General features: G+C 43.2%; 1 protein-coding gene across 6 annotated transcripts in view; it reads right to left on the reverse strand.

Moving 5' to 3' along the window:
- The window catches only part of PLAGL1 (PLAG1 like zinc finger 1), a 63,979-nt gene that overhangs the window by 7,949 nt on the left and 41,461 nt on the right, over nucleotides 1–14,569 (reverse strand). For 5 of the 6 annotated variants that reach the window (XM_057738740.1, XM_057738743.1, XM_057738739.1 and 2 more), the window contains one exon: nucleotides 14,447–14,516. The gene's annotated coding sequence lies outside the window, so the exon portion shown is untranslated. The remainder of the gene's footprint in view (nucleotides 1–14,446; nucleotides 14,517–14,569) is intronic. The other variant, XM_057738741.1, reaches the window with a different exon arrangement.

A 14,569-nucleotide genomic window follows, 5' to 3' on the forward strand; every position in this document is an offset into this window, starting at 1 on the left:
CCTCATCAGCTAGCTCAGATGTTTTTAGTGTCTGGTCAGAGTTCACAAGGAGCCGGCATCAGGCAGACACCCCTCACCATCCTGCCCCACCTGCTTGGAACCTTCAGAGTTGACGTGCGCACTTTGACCTGAAGCTTCAAGTACTGATCCAAAGCCGGGGACACGGGCGTTCTCAGCCAGCATCTTGGCACCAAACCTCCTTTCTGACGGCAGCCCTCACAGACCTTATTCCTCTGTGACCAAGTGTGACTTGAACTGAGCCCCTGTCCCAGCTCTGTCCAAACCTCTCTCCCCCAAGCTCCTTGTTCCCGCACTGTGTGCCAGTTCACCCCGCGGCCTGGCCTCGAGGCATCCCAACCACTCTGGCCACAAACAAAGTAATTCCTTCCAGGAATTCTACCCTGTGTGGCCGAGTTTTTGCTGCCAGGACTCCTGGTGTGTCCTACTTCTTCATCTAGCCTAAGTCTGGCCATAGTACTAGCCCAGCTATAAAGGCGTAGAATTCATCATTAGCATTAAATACACTCAGTCACTTGAAATTTGCTGTGTTTTTTCCAGGTCTATTTTAAGAGATTAAAATGTACACACAACATGAAGTGTGAAATTCATTTTTTCCCCTGTTCTCTTTATAGCTGAACTCAAAATAGCACTAGTCACTCAGGAGAAGGAGCTGGTCTGGTGGTGAGGATTTTATATTTTCTCACCTATACCAATCCCCTGCATATATACTTTAAATTCATACCCTCCAACTCTTGCTTTATGAGAGATGACCAGTGTCCAAAAGAACTTTCTGTGATGGGAACGGATGGCTACTGAACACTCAAAATGTGATGCTGAGAAACTGAAATTTTTATTTTATTTAAGTAGCCACAAGAGGCTAGTGGCTGCTGTACTGGATAGCGCTGGCAGACTCTCAGTTTCACTGTCTATAGAGAGACGAAGGCAAGGCTAGGCTTTCCTTCAGACACAGCCATGCTGCTGACTCACCCGCAGGCGTTTCCCTGAAGCACAGGAGGTATTTACGTAGATCCAGTCCCTTGTTTTATGAACACAGTAGAAAGATTCCCTAGTTCAAATGCAAGCTCACCCATTTGTCAGCTGCCCTGAGCTGCAGTTTCCTCATTTGTGATACCTATCTGATGCACATAAATGAGCTGGCTGGTGGGGACAACCCACTCAGACAAGATGGATCTGAAAGCACTCTGCAATCCCAAAACACACCACACAGACACATGGCAGTATTGATAAACACTGGGATTAAAAGTAGAAACCATCGGCTGCAAACTGGCACGTGGTTCTAACCACTCAGCTATGGATATAATCGAAAAGAAACACACGTTCCCTCCCTATGTATACTCCACCACCCGTTACTCATAGTGGGAGGAGCCTGGATAATACACATGTTCAACACGCAGGACATACGAGGTTGCAGGTAAAAACCGGCCTGAGTTTCTCAACAGATACCAACTTTGACTGCTCACCAACACACCAAGCATACAAAGGAAAACTGAGGTTTATCCAAGAAACAAGTACCTGCCCTTTAGCACTGAATAAAGTTTTCCCAGATACACTTTCCAGCCACTTCCCTGGATCCAGAAGTCCAACAAACTGTAAACATCATTACATTTCCCTTGAGCCTTCAAAGATGGTGGGTATATAATCAAGGCATTTTAGACATGGCCATACTGTATTTAAATGTAAGACATTTCCTCCAACTCTTTCCCCATTAAACTTGCAAAGAACAACAACAAAACATTAAGTCACTTAAATACTTTTATACTTATTTAACTTACTGCATTAATGTCTTTGCCCAAGACTTTCATCTTTTTGAGTTTTAGGTCTCTGTGTTAAATACACCTAGCTCAACCCTAAGTGCAAAATTAGTCCTCAGATGTTGAACTGAATTAATTTATAATAGTAAACATTCCTTAGTTTCTTCAGGAAGGCTTTTGTAAATGATGTATTCAGATTCACAAATAGTTATAACATTTCATTCACCTTTTCAACTGTGCATTTCATTAACATGGATATTCAAATATAAATATTTGCACTGTTTTCATGATAGAACCACAAACTTCTATAAACATAGCCTCTCCCAACACATTATAAATTCATTGTGGCCGAGGATCAAAGCCCAGCTATTTTTAAAAAATAAACCGTGTGGATACTACAACATCTCCCATCACCATGTACTTGACCAGTGCTGGCTGGCTGCTGCTGATTCCAATCTTTGGTTGAAACCTGATGAGCTTTCTGGCCACACCCTTAAAACAGACGTGTGATTAACTTTCTATGACTTGGCAAACCTCCAACAACCCTAACAGAGAACTAACAAAGGGATGGTCCTGACGATAATCAGCCTGGGCCGTGACTTGACATACAGATTGCATGTGAGTCTTAAATACGGTAATATTTCAACACCTGTCACCCTGGAAAGATAGTAAGTCTTCCCCCAAAACATCTCAGGACATAATTTTCAATCCCCTTGATTCTAAAAATACGGAGTGAGTGATACAGATCTGCGCGTATGCCAGCGAAGGCTTGTGCCATCTGCTTCATTCTGTTCATGCTGATTATTCTGGGGCCGAGCGCGGATCAGATTGGAGTAAGAACATATATATATGGCAACAGCCAGGAAGGGCTGTGCTCCCTGAGGGCCGACGGCATACGGCGGTGGAGGGAGAGGTCAGAGCACAAGTGTAGTTCCAGGGCGTCCCCGATGCTGCGTAACACAATCACCTAATGGGCGACAAGTGTTTTACAACCTTCTCAAAATAAACTGTGACTTCTGGCTTCTATTTCCATTGTCCCCGGTGACACAATGCAAGGCCCATTTCTGAGAGGAAACTGAATTTCCATTTTTAGTCTTCCAGCATGGGTACGCTTAAGTTCTTTTTCTGACTCCATTCATCACCACTCCTGTGAATAAGAAGGTTCTACTCCAAACATTTCTCTTTCTCTCATACTCCTAAAACCTGGAATTGCTTTTACATAAACGTTAAGGCCAATTTTAAAAGGGCCTCTAATAAGGTTCTGTTTCTTCTTAAACTCACAAAATATGAAACAGCCAATCATGGAGCAGGGCAGGTGGACATTCATTGTCTGCTTGGCTCCAGGAGGCTTCTAGAGAGGGTGCTCCCCTCCATATTTGAAGGACTCTGGTAGCAAGTCTCTATCATCTATGAAAAAACCATCCGGAAACATCAGCTGGAGGAAGGATACTCCGAACCTGCAGGTGGCTGCTACTGCTTGTTTCTCATGGAGCACATGCACTGTAAAATTTGTTAGGTGTTGGATCTGAGCAAATACGCTGTTAGAAGAGCTGCGGCGCATTATATGTCTAATCAGCAAAAGAGGAGCTTAGGGGGCTGGACTAGTAACCTGGTTGAGGACTGCGGATGTGAAGCGTGATGAGTACCCTACCAGATGGCTATGGCTGGCCTTTCAGTCTTTTTTTTTTTTTTAATTGACTGTGTTGGGTCTTCACTGCTGTGCGCGGGCTTTCTTTAGTTGTGGTGAGTGGGGGCTACTCTTTGTTGTGGTGCATAGGCTCCTCATTGCCGTGGCTTCTCTTGTTGCAGAGCACAGGCTCTAGGCGCATGGGCTTCAGTAGTTGCAGCACATGGGCTCAATAGTTGTGGCTCACAGGCTCTAAAGCACAGGCTCAATAGTTGTGGCGCACAGGCCTAGTTGCTCCGTGGCATGTGGGATCTTCCTGGAGCAGGGATCGAACCCGTGTCCCCTGCATTGGCAGGTGGAGTCTCAACCACTGCGCCACCTAGGAAGCCCCTGGCCTTTCAGTCTTAACTGAGAACAGGGGTTCATAAGTGGGGCCCACGGCAGTGCTTCCAGGGCCAATGGCTATGAATTCTCAAAAATTTTGTGCAAAATTAGGAAGCATGTGTACTGGAGTTCTTATGAGGAGAGGGACCACAGCTTTCTTCATTTTTTCTATGGGGTTCTAGATTTAAACAGGTTAAAAGACACTGACTTAGATGAAAAAAAGAGAAAATCCCTATTGGTGCTATTAATTCAGTTTGACTTTTCACAAAGTCACTGATATTTCCTAAGCCATGGGCCATATCTTTTGTGCTTCAACCACTGTATTTTATTAGGTCAAGGTAAAAAAAAAAAAAGGGGGGTGGGGGGAGGGGCTGTATAATAATGATCTTTGGAAATTCAAGCAATAAACAACTTGTACAAATTTCATTCCAAACGTGTGTACAGATGATAATTTAATAGATCTTATCATGTAAGACAGGCCTACTTTTTGACTAGAGGAGAGGTTGCCCTCAAAAGCATAGGAATTCATTTGTCAGCATCTTTAAAAATCCTTTATTAAAGTGTGTGTGTGTGTGTGTGTGTGTGTGTGTGTGTATCCTCAATAAAGTACTAAGATACTGTCATTAACATCCACCATACCTGAGCTGACTACCACGTGGAAGAAGGCTCTTGCCTAGGATGAACTCTCAGGCTGGATCCCTGCTGAGACGCTCTCCCACAGTGGCCCAAAGGCAACCAGAGCTGCAGATCAATCTACTTGCTATTTCCTTAACATGCCACCTTCTCCCATGCTTCTGTGTTTTCCACACTCCGCTCCTTCCTGGACTATCCTGCCACCCCTTGTCTACCTGGCCAACTCCTATTTTCCTTGTCACTCTCAGACAGAGGAATGAGCTCCTTTCCACATGGTGCGATGGTGAAACGGGGAGACCACTGAGGGAGCGATTGTAATAGTCCAGGTGAGCCCGCAGGGGCTTGGGCTAAGGTGGTCGTGATGGAGGTAAAACAGAGCACTGAAAACCACAGCTCAATTAGAAAGGGGAGATTGCTTTGGTGAGAAACTACTTCTACGAAGGGTTCTTCTGTGTTCCCTCCAAAACTATTTATTCAAAACGGGGTAGACACCTCCACTATGTTAAAGCAAATTTGAAACAATCTGCTCTGGGTGGTGGGAAGCACTGGCTGCCCGCCCGCCACTCTGCTCTGGGGAACGCCATGTACAGCAAGCCCCCACTGCCCCAGCCTGCCAAGCCAAAGGGTTTGCTGCCTACTGACTCTTTTAAACTGTCACCTGGAGAGACTTAGTTTTGTTAACCCAGTGACTAAGCTCTTACTTTCTTAGAAACGAGGCCGAAAATAAGCAAGAAAGCCGAAGTGAATTGTTTATCTAATATTTAGAGAGAAAATTACACCACAGCTTTAGAACATCAAATCTATCCATTAGAATTAGAAAAAAAATCAAAAAGGACAGGGTGCTAACCTTCTATTCACAAATAGTATGAGTAATATCTAGGTAAAGACAGTGAACTGAATAAAAGCATGTAGATCCAGTCTCTCCTGAAACTCTACTAAAACAGTATTAATGAGATTTTTTCAGAAACACAACCTATGATAACAGGAAAGGAGAAACCTGCAACAAACTTTTGGAAGCGGGAAAGCAGGTAAACAAGAAGTAACTGACTTAGCTGTCCTAAGAAAGCTGAATTCTAAGCCAGAAATGAGAAGCTATGAAGCAACCCAAGTCACCCCGGAGAAACTATGGAAAGTCTCAAAGTTGGCACTAAGTACTTCTGGAAGTGGGGATGAGAGTGGGTATGGAAACAGAGTGGTTTAAAGTCTGTCAGTGCATTCAGCCCTCTGACCCTGCCCGATAGAGGGTGTGAGAAGGGGGTAATATGCTGAAACAGGGTGAATTAAGTGAAAGTTTGCATACTTCCCCTATTCGGCTATCGGAACAATGGCAACCAGGCCTATTATACTCTCCAGGACAGGAGACTGAAAGGGTCTTCTCTGGGAAAGCTGACTAGCCCAAGAGAAAAGAGCTGACGACAAGGACAGATGGCAGTCCTGAAGGGTTTACCCGTATTACCCTACAACGAAGCCCTTGTTGACAAGCCCTCTCTAAGCACACAAAGCTTCCGTCAGCTTTGCTACGGCTCCACTCACAAGTCAGTAGGCAGCCGAGGAGCACCAGAAATCAGAAGCAAGCATCTGTCAGGAAAAACTGACACAGAACAAACACAAAAAAGTAGCTAGGATAAGAAGAAGGAAAAAGACTATACGGAGAAAAGAAAACTTCAGAAACAACTATCATTACTCTCCTAGAGAGAAGAGAGCTATCCTTAAAAGAATAGGATTTAAAAGAAAAAAGAAAACAACAAACAACAACAGCAAGGACAGTGACAAGTGCAAGACCCCAGGGGCAGGCATTTGAGTGAGACTTGCTGAGAGAGCATCTGAGAATCTGCAATTTTAATAAACTCCCCGATGACTCTTAGGCACATTTACATTTGCAGTGTGGCTTCTTTTCAGGGTACCTGCTATTTTTACATCTTTCCTAGTCCTAGTGCTCAATAGTGATTAGCACCATGAAGCGACCTTTTATAACACAGCTAATATAACCCAGAGACTAATTAACAGTAAACCACCCATAGGTTAAATAGTTAAAATATGTATCACTAGATTAAGAAACAGGAAAGAGGAGATAATTAAGATAATGAAACAGTTTACTATCTTTGTCATATGAAAAAGGTGTTTTCACTGTTTCTTGTTAAACATATGTATTAGAAGTTGTAGTCCAAACAATAAAGCAATAAAAAGCCTTAAAACTGGAATGGAATAAATCTTTTGTCATTCACAGATGACTACATAGAAAACTCCAAAGAATTCACACACAGAATATAAGAATTAGAAAGTCTGACAAGGTATTTGGTTATAAAAATCAAAATACAAAATCAGCTGCGTTTCTAAATGCCAGCAAACAGAAATATAATTTAAAATTATTTAGCCACACACATATATACAATGGAATATTACTCAGCCATAAAAAAGGAATGAAATTGAGTTATTTGTAGTGAGGTGGATGGACCTAGAGTCTGTCATACAGAGTGAAGTAAGCCAGAAAGAGAAAAACAAATACCGTATGCTAACTCATATATATGGAATCTAAAAAATATGGTACTGATGAACCCAGTGACAGGGCAAGAGTAATGATGCAGATGCAGAGAACAGACTTGAGGACACGGGGTGGGGGGCAAAGGGGAAGCTGGGACAATGTGAGAGATTAGTATTGACTTATATATACTACCAAATGTAAAATAGATAGCTAGTGGGAAGCTGCTGCATCGAGGGAGATCAACTCAATGACTGGTGATGACTTAGAGGGGTGTGATAGGGTGGGAGGGAGGGGATATGGGGATATATGTATAAATACAGGTGACTCAGTTTGTTGTACAGCAGAAACTGGCACAACAGTGTAAAGCAATTATACACCAATAAAAATTTTTAAAAAATTAATTAGCCACAAAGCAAAGATAGCTAGGAATAGATCTAACCAAAGATGAGCAAGATATTTATGGAGAGAGTATAAAACTATACTGAAAGACATAAAAGAAAACTTAAATAAATGGAGAAATATACCATGTTCATAAATAGGGAAACACAGATAGAACTGTTGTAATATTATCAGTTCTCTTCATATTAACATGCTGATTCAATGAAGTTCTAATAAAAATTCAACAGAGTTCTTTGTTGGAACTTGACAAGATCATTCTAAAATTTGATATGGAAGAGGAAAACTCAATAGTCAAGACTTTTTCCATTCAACTGGATCAATCTCATCATTATACCAACAAACCAAAGAAGAAAAGGTAAAAGATAACAGATAAATTTTTTTAAAAAGCTACAGTAATTAAGGCAGTATGATATAGGCACAGGATTAGACAAGTGGACCAATGGAGTGGAATGAAGCCGAGAAACAGACCTACCTTTGTATGGAAACAATATACAACAGGGCTGGCACTGCAATCATTGGGGAAAGAATGGACTACTTAATAATTGGTTATCCATATGGAAAATAAGGAAATTGGATTCCTACCATACATCATATAGGGAATTAATTCCAGAGAGATTACAGGCTTAATGCTTAAAACAAAACCTTTAAAACCTTTAAAGCTTTAGGCAAGAACAAAAAAAAAAGGTATTTTACAGAAGGGGAAACTCAAGCAGCCAATAAACAAATGACAATATGTACAATTTTATCCACGTTACATCTCTTGGTCCATCATTAAAATCACTTCGCTTCCCTTGTGCATTTTATTCTGTGGGCCTTCCCTCTTCTTGACTGGTCAATTTATTTAATCCCCACCCCTACCACTGGCACTCCTTATGCCTCCATTCCCTGCCTTTTTTTTTTTTTCTCTTGTATCACGCACTTACTGCAGCTGACATTTTTTATTTCTTATCACCTGCTCCCCCCCCTCCCCCAATTAGACTGGCAAAAATTAGAAAGTCAGGAAAAACCAAGTAATGCCCAGTGGAAGCGAAAGAGGCAATATGCAAGACTGGAGTCAGGACGTGTGCATTCTAAGATGCTCTTCCTTAAGAATTAAGATATGATGCAATTAAAATGTTCTATAAAGACTTATGCATAAAAAAAAAGTGAAAGCAATCACTGAAACTCAAGATGGATAAGAAATACGGTTGTTGAAAGAATAATTATCTCTTGCTTGGGGGATCAGGAGGTTTCATGAAGAAACCAAAGTTTAAGCTGAGCTGGTAAATTTACCTGGTGTTCAAGGGGGAGGTGGTCTGTTTCAGGCCAAGGGAATGAATCAACACAAGGGACTTGAAAATAAGTACTTCACAATGACTGGATATGGACGTAAACATGGGGGTACTATGGACAAACAGGCTGGAGGGACAGAGACCAAATCATAAGTGTCAGTGATGTATCGCTCTGTTGCACTAGGAGAAGGTGGGCTTTTCTGTTGTAATATTTCAGCAGGCTGACCAACATACTTAGTCAAGGGTAGCCACTAACTCTGGGCTTATGGGGAGGCAGAATGAGCAAGGTGGGAAGAGAAGCAGAAACAGGTAGAAAAACGCCAACAAAACACTGTCTCGACAGGAATAGGAGGCAGCGATGGAAAAGGCATAATAAACACAGGAATCTAAGCCTCAAAGAGCCACAGAAGACCAAGAGGAGCCAAACTACAAGAGGCAAGGAATCCCAGGACCAGTGACCAGGGAGCCGGGCAGCAGGAATCCATTACAGTAGCCCCCCTTATCCACGGGGGACATGCTCCAACACCCTCAGTGGATGCCTGAAACCACAGACATTACCAAACCTTATATATACTATGTTTTTTCCTATACACACATACTTATGATCAAGTTTAATTTAGAAATTAGGCACAGCCAGAGATTAACAACAGTACTAATTAAATGAAACAGTTATAACAAACACTGTGATAAAAGTTATATGAACGTCGTTTCTCTCTCAAAATGTCTTTTTTCTTTTTCAAAATATCTTACTGTACACATTTAATGCCTTTTCCATCTTAACTAATGCACTTATCACGAACTGTGGCCATAACATTAGCAGTTTGAGGTGTGACAGCAAAACTAGCACAAATTTCTTTTTCCTTCTTCATAATTGCACAGATAGAAGATTCCTTCTTACTGCAGATCTTAGCAACCTCTGCATATGATTTTTCTCTTTATTAAGTTGATAAGTTTCATCTTTTCACTTACAGGAAGCACTTTACAGCTTCTCTTTGGCTTATCCAAATTGACAACATCACCACTCTTGCTCTTATCAAGTAGAATAAGGGTTATTTGAACACATGCACTGTGATACCGACAGTTGGTCTGATACCTGAGCCAGATACTAAGGGACCAAGAGGCCAGATATTCTGCATGAAGGGATGACTCATGTCTCGGCTAGGATGGAACAGGCTGGCACGAGATTTCATCCCGCTACTCAGAATGGTGTGCAATTTAAAATTTATGAATTATTTCTGGAATTTTCCACTTAATATTTTCGGATTGAGGTTGACCGTGGGTAAGTGCCATGAGGAGGGACTACTGTAGTTAAATTAGGACTTAGAAAATGTTAGAGGAAAAAGGTGACAGTGATGGCAGCGAGGGAAAGGTCAAGTCCCAGAAGAAAAACCCAGTAAAACACAGGAGTTTGGAGTTCACTTTTAGATGTGTTGAGGGTAATGGTACCTAACAGGCATTCAGGCCAGCAAGGAGACCTCCAGCATGGAGAAGGCACTGAGGTCACCTTCCAGAGTAAATACTGGTGAATACCCTTGGCTGCAGGGAAGTGGACACCATTCTGAACCTGGCTTCTATAGATGATTTTCTAAAGTACTCCGGGCTCTATGTGGGTGGCTGCATATCATCAGTAAGCTCACATGGTCAACCTTGATCACCAGTGTTTGCCCTCCCCAGAGTGGTTTGCTACAGTGGGATGTCCTGGGGTGGAGAGGGGTTTGTTTTCTTAATGGCAGGCTGCAGCCAGACTGATCCTCCCTCAGGAGATCTACTCTGCACTGCGGAGCCGGATGGAAGCAGGCTTGTGGGGGCATGTAATTCTCAGAGACCCCAAGGACAGAAGAAGCCTTCTGCCTCGAAATTCCCTCAGCTCCTCTTAGGTAAGGTAGTGTAGTAATAAGTCTATGGTGATAAAAATAAGCAAAATGAGAATTAAGTTTGCATTAAAAGAAAACAACAAACTTGATAAGATATTCCAAGTAATTTCTAGATAGTATAAAACAAGACCCCAATAGCTCAAAAATCCTGTTTGGTTGCCCACACTACTAGAGAGGTGGGCTTTTTTACAGATGTGAGCCTTTTGTTATTATAATGTGTTTAGCAGATGGAAGATAACATGTAACCAACTATGTCAAGGCTAACCACTCTAGGCCTACATGGAGGTGGGGAGAGAAGTAGAAGCAGATAGAGAATGCCCACAAATCTGTCTTGACTGGGATAAGAAGAAGCACTGGAGCAGGCAGAAGCCCAGGAATATGAGCCTCCATGAGCCACAGAAAACAGAGAAACTAACTACCAAGGGCAAAAGAGGACCGCTGATTGGGAGCCGGGCTCCATCACCACACAGGCGTCACCTGAAACCAGCCTGTAAGGACCCCACTCCCTCCTGCACCTGCACAGAGTGGAAGAAGGGGGCTTACACAGCTCGGGACTCCCCAGACAGGTCAAAGCACCTCTACGGGATGGGTCACTTGGCATAATCTCCTTCAGGCAGAGGAGAGGAAAGAAAACATCTTTACAGATTCTTAATCCTCCCCACTCCTCCTGGCCCCACGTCATACATTGTTTTTAAATATCAACACTTAGGAAGAAACAGACAAAGGTCCACAAGCAAGCAAAACAGGCACGTGCATCCAGAGAGGCAAGCGTAAGGCCCAGGGCTGGTTCTCAAGCTGAGATGGGACGGAACGTTTCAGGAAGACGGTTAATGAACTCTAGGTAGCATGGTGGGGGCAGGGGTGGGGCACGGACCTGAAATCCAGACCAGAGCCCCTGGTATTAGGAGAGGATTTTCTAGTCATTAAAGTCAGTGGCGGGGACTACTCCTTTGTGACAGCTGGAGATACATCCCCCTTCTCCCTCCCAACAAATCCTGGGCTACTCGCCTTTACGCCCTTTAGGGTGTGTTTCTATAGCTGACCGCGGTGATCTCTTTTCCTGGGACTCTAAGAGCAGGGCACAGAGGAACCAAAACTCACCTAATTATCGGCAGGGGCTATTGTCCTAATACGGTTACCATTCTAGGCGAAAGAAAAGCCCGATTCCCTCCCAGGAAGTGTGTGAGGGCAAAGGCTCACACTGAGAAAAGAAATAAGAAAAGCTTACTAGTCACGTGGATGACAGAAGCCAGACCCCTCAGTTAAAATCTCTCAACGGAACCTTAAAAGCTACGTGAGATCAGGAAAGGATGCTCAAGACTTGGGTGGACTCCTTCATCCTAACACAACAATCGCTCTAAATAAACAGAAAAACGACTGAAAGTGCAGCTAACGATATGTCAGCAAAGCGTCAATGGGGGGCTGAATCAGAGATGACTGTTTTTTCTCTTTGAATACCTTCACTTTCTAAATGTTTATAATGACTACTTACGCTGAGTTTAGGAGTGAACCAGGTGGGAAAAAGGGTGTAGGTCTATTTCAGGTAGAGGGAAGGCCATGTAAAAGCACAGAGGCATGAAGCAGCATAGGGCAGCGCAGGCCTGCAAAGGAGGTAGTGCCCAGAACACAAGGGGTCTGATGCGCCAGGCAGAGGAATCTGGGAGCCAGTGAAAGTGAGGACGTTGCATCAACAGACAAGTACATAAGAAAAAAGTTACGAGTTATCACTAATCCCTCCCCCATGGGTAACTTTATTACCCTGAAGGAACAGCAGATTTAAAAGTACTGTTCTGAAACTCTAAATGGTTCCTTTTTTCCCCACGAGGAGGGCCTGAGACCTAATCTGATTAAATGAATGGACACAAATGTAACTGGCAGTCTTAAAAGACAATTTACACTTTTTTTTTAAAAAGCTTTTTCAATGGATGAACATCCAGAACTCGACTATAAACTGTGTCCACAGTTCAGAGAGAAAAGTGAAATTGCTGCACCCACTCCAATGCTCCCTCTCCTTCCTCCAGAAGCAGAGGTCTGCCCACCTCAGTGGCCACATGCCTCATTTATGGGACAAAATTACTACCCAGTGCTTGACTGGAAATTTTCTCTTGGCCTTTCCACGGCACATCCGGTAAATTCAAAAGATGCCAAGCAAATTGTTCACCTAAAAATACTTGGTTCGAAATATAAAAATATGTATCACTAGTCCTTTAAGAGGACCCCAGTTTTTCATTTTTTCTTTGTAAGGGGACAGACATTTTATTTCATCATGTTTCCAGTTTAAAAGGAAATGGCCCTGGAGAGACAAGGCAACTTTTCCAAGTTACTGCACTGTCTTCTCTGAAAGAGAGAAAGGAATGTTGAGGAAACAGGGGAGAAAGCTTAAAAAGAGTGGAACCCTAGCAAGCAGGGCCGCCTCTGCTTTTCACCTTACGTCTTTTCTCTCCCCCATTCACAGCTTTAGGTCCTTTGTTTGTTTAACAAACCATTACAATCATACCCAGCTCAATGGGGAGGAATGTGAACCTCTCTAAGTAGCTGTCCTCGGCAATCCACATGTGTGGTCCATCCGCAGCCCATCCGCGGGGGCCTCAGTGTGCTGTTCTGTGCTCCTGTCGCCCTGGAGGCCAGGCACCTTGCTTACAATAAGCCCCCATTTCCCGCCGCCCACATGCTTGCTGCTCCTTCCCAGTAGCCTAGAGAGATGCCTCACGTCGTTCTCCCTTCCCTGCTTGCCTAGCAATCGCCCTGTCCATCCTGTCTGGGCTTGTCCTGCTCAGCACCAGAGACACACAGGGCCTGGGGTGTTCGCCTCCCCCTACCTGTCTTCAGCCCACAGACTCACCACCCAATACTTGGCAGTCATGTTCCAGGATCTCACACACAGTCTTCCAAAGTCAATCACACAGTGACCAAAAGATACAATGGCAAGACACACCCCCCCCCCCCCCCCCCCCCGTCACCTAATGAAAACTGCTAGTGCCTTTCTCAGTTCCTAGTAGATATGCTGAGCACATTGGGATGAATTTCAATTTCTGGCCAATAAGTCAAAATATTACTAAGAATATTCTATTTTAAACAGAGCCAAAATAACCTTTAATAAAACAATATTATGTCTCAGTTGAACTCACAGAGTCCTCTCCTGCTACTTTGTCTACTAATGTCTATCTGACAACCCTGTGAGATGGGAGAAAGGTGCCTTTCTAGCCTATCTAACAGATAAGGAAACTGAGGTCCAGAGACCTCAGTTCTTTGCCCATAGGTATTGACTAATAAAAAGATACTGCAGGTAATATACTGTACTAAGCAAAGCCTAATACACAGTGTTAACTTCCACGAGTGTTAACTTCCATTAATGTCATGACAATGATGGTGACCAGAGACCAAACCCAGGTGTTCTGAGCTAAGCCGAGCACGCTCCAGTTTCACCTTGCCATCCTCCCTGGCTAAGCTGTCTATACAGCAGCAGACTTCGGCAGCAGCTTTTACTGCAGTATTTCCAAACAAAGCCCCGGAGACTGTAGCTGGACTCCCTAGTACAACTGGTACGTTACCAGCATCTTCCTTAGGCTTATCACTCAACATCTTCCACAAATGGGAGGCAACCTTTACACATCTTCTTATGTACACAAGTTAGGAGTGAAGATAGGGCAGCTTTAAAGCTTTTGAACTGATGCGGTTGTCAGCAGAAAATTCCAGAGATCTGCAGGTATGACTGGGGCTGTGGGTGGGGGACGGCAGAGGATATGAGAAGTTGCTAACTACAGGATCTGATTTCCCCGAAACAGAGGATACTAATGCTTTTAAAAAGAAAAAGGTTAAAAGAATTCTATTCTAAGGTAATTCACAGTTTGAGGGGGAAATGTATTCATTCTCTACCAGAGCCTTTTTGAAGTGCCTTGAACCTCCTGCATGTCCTTGACCTATTTTACTATGTGTTTACAAGCAATTACTAATAAACATGCTCAGAAAGAAATAATTTTTAAAAGCAATCATTGCTTGCATACCTACTCGGTGACAGGAAACATCAGCTCCAAGGCAGTCAGGGAGTCCTTTCAGAAGTCTGAGGCTTCAAACCTGTAAGAAGAGATCTTGCACACCTTTAGTGAACGAAGCTAGAAAAACATCCC

Source organism: Hippopotamus amphibius, chromosome 6, assembly GCF_030028045.1.
Source record: "Hippopotamus amphibius kiboko isolate mHipAmp2 chromosome 6, mHipAmp2.hap2, whole genome shotgun sequence".
NCBI classification, from domain to species: Eukaryota; Metazoa; Chordata; class Mammalia; order Artiodactyla; family Hippopotamidae; genus Hippopotamus; species Hippopotamus amphibius.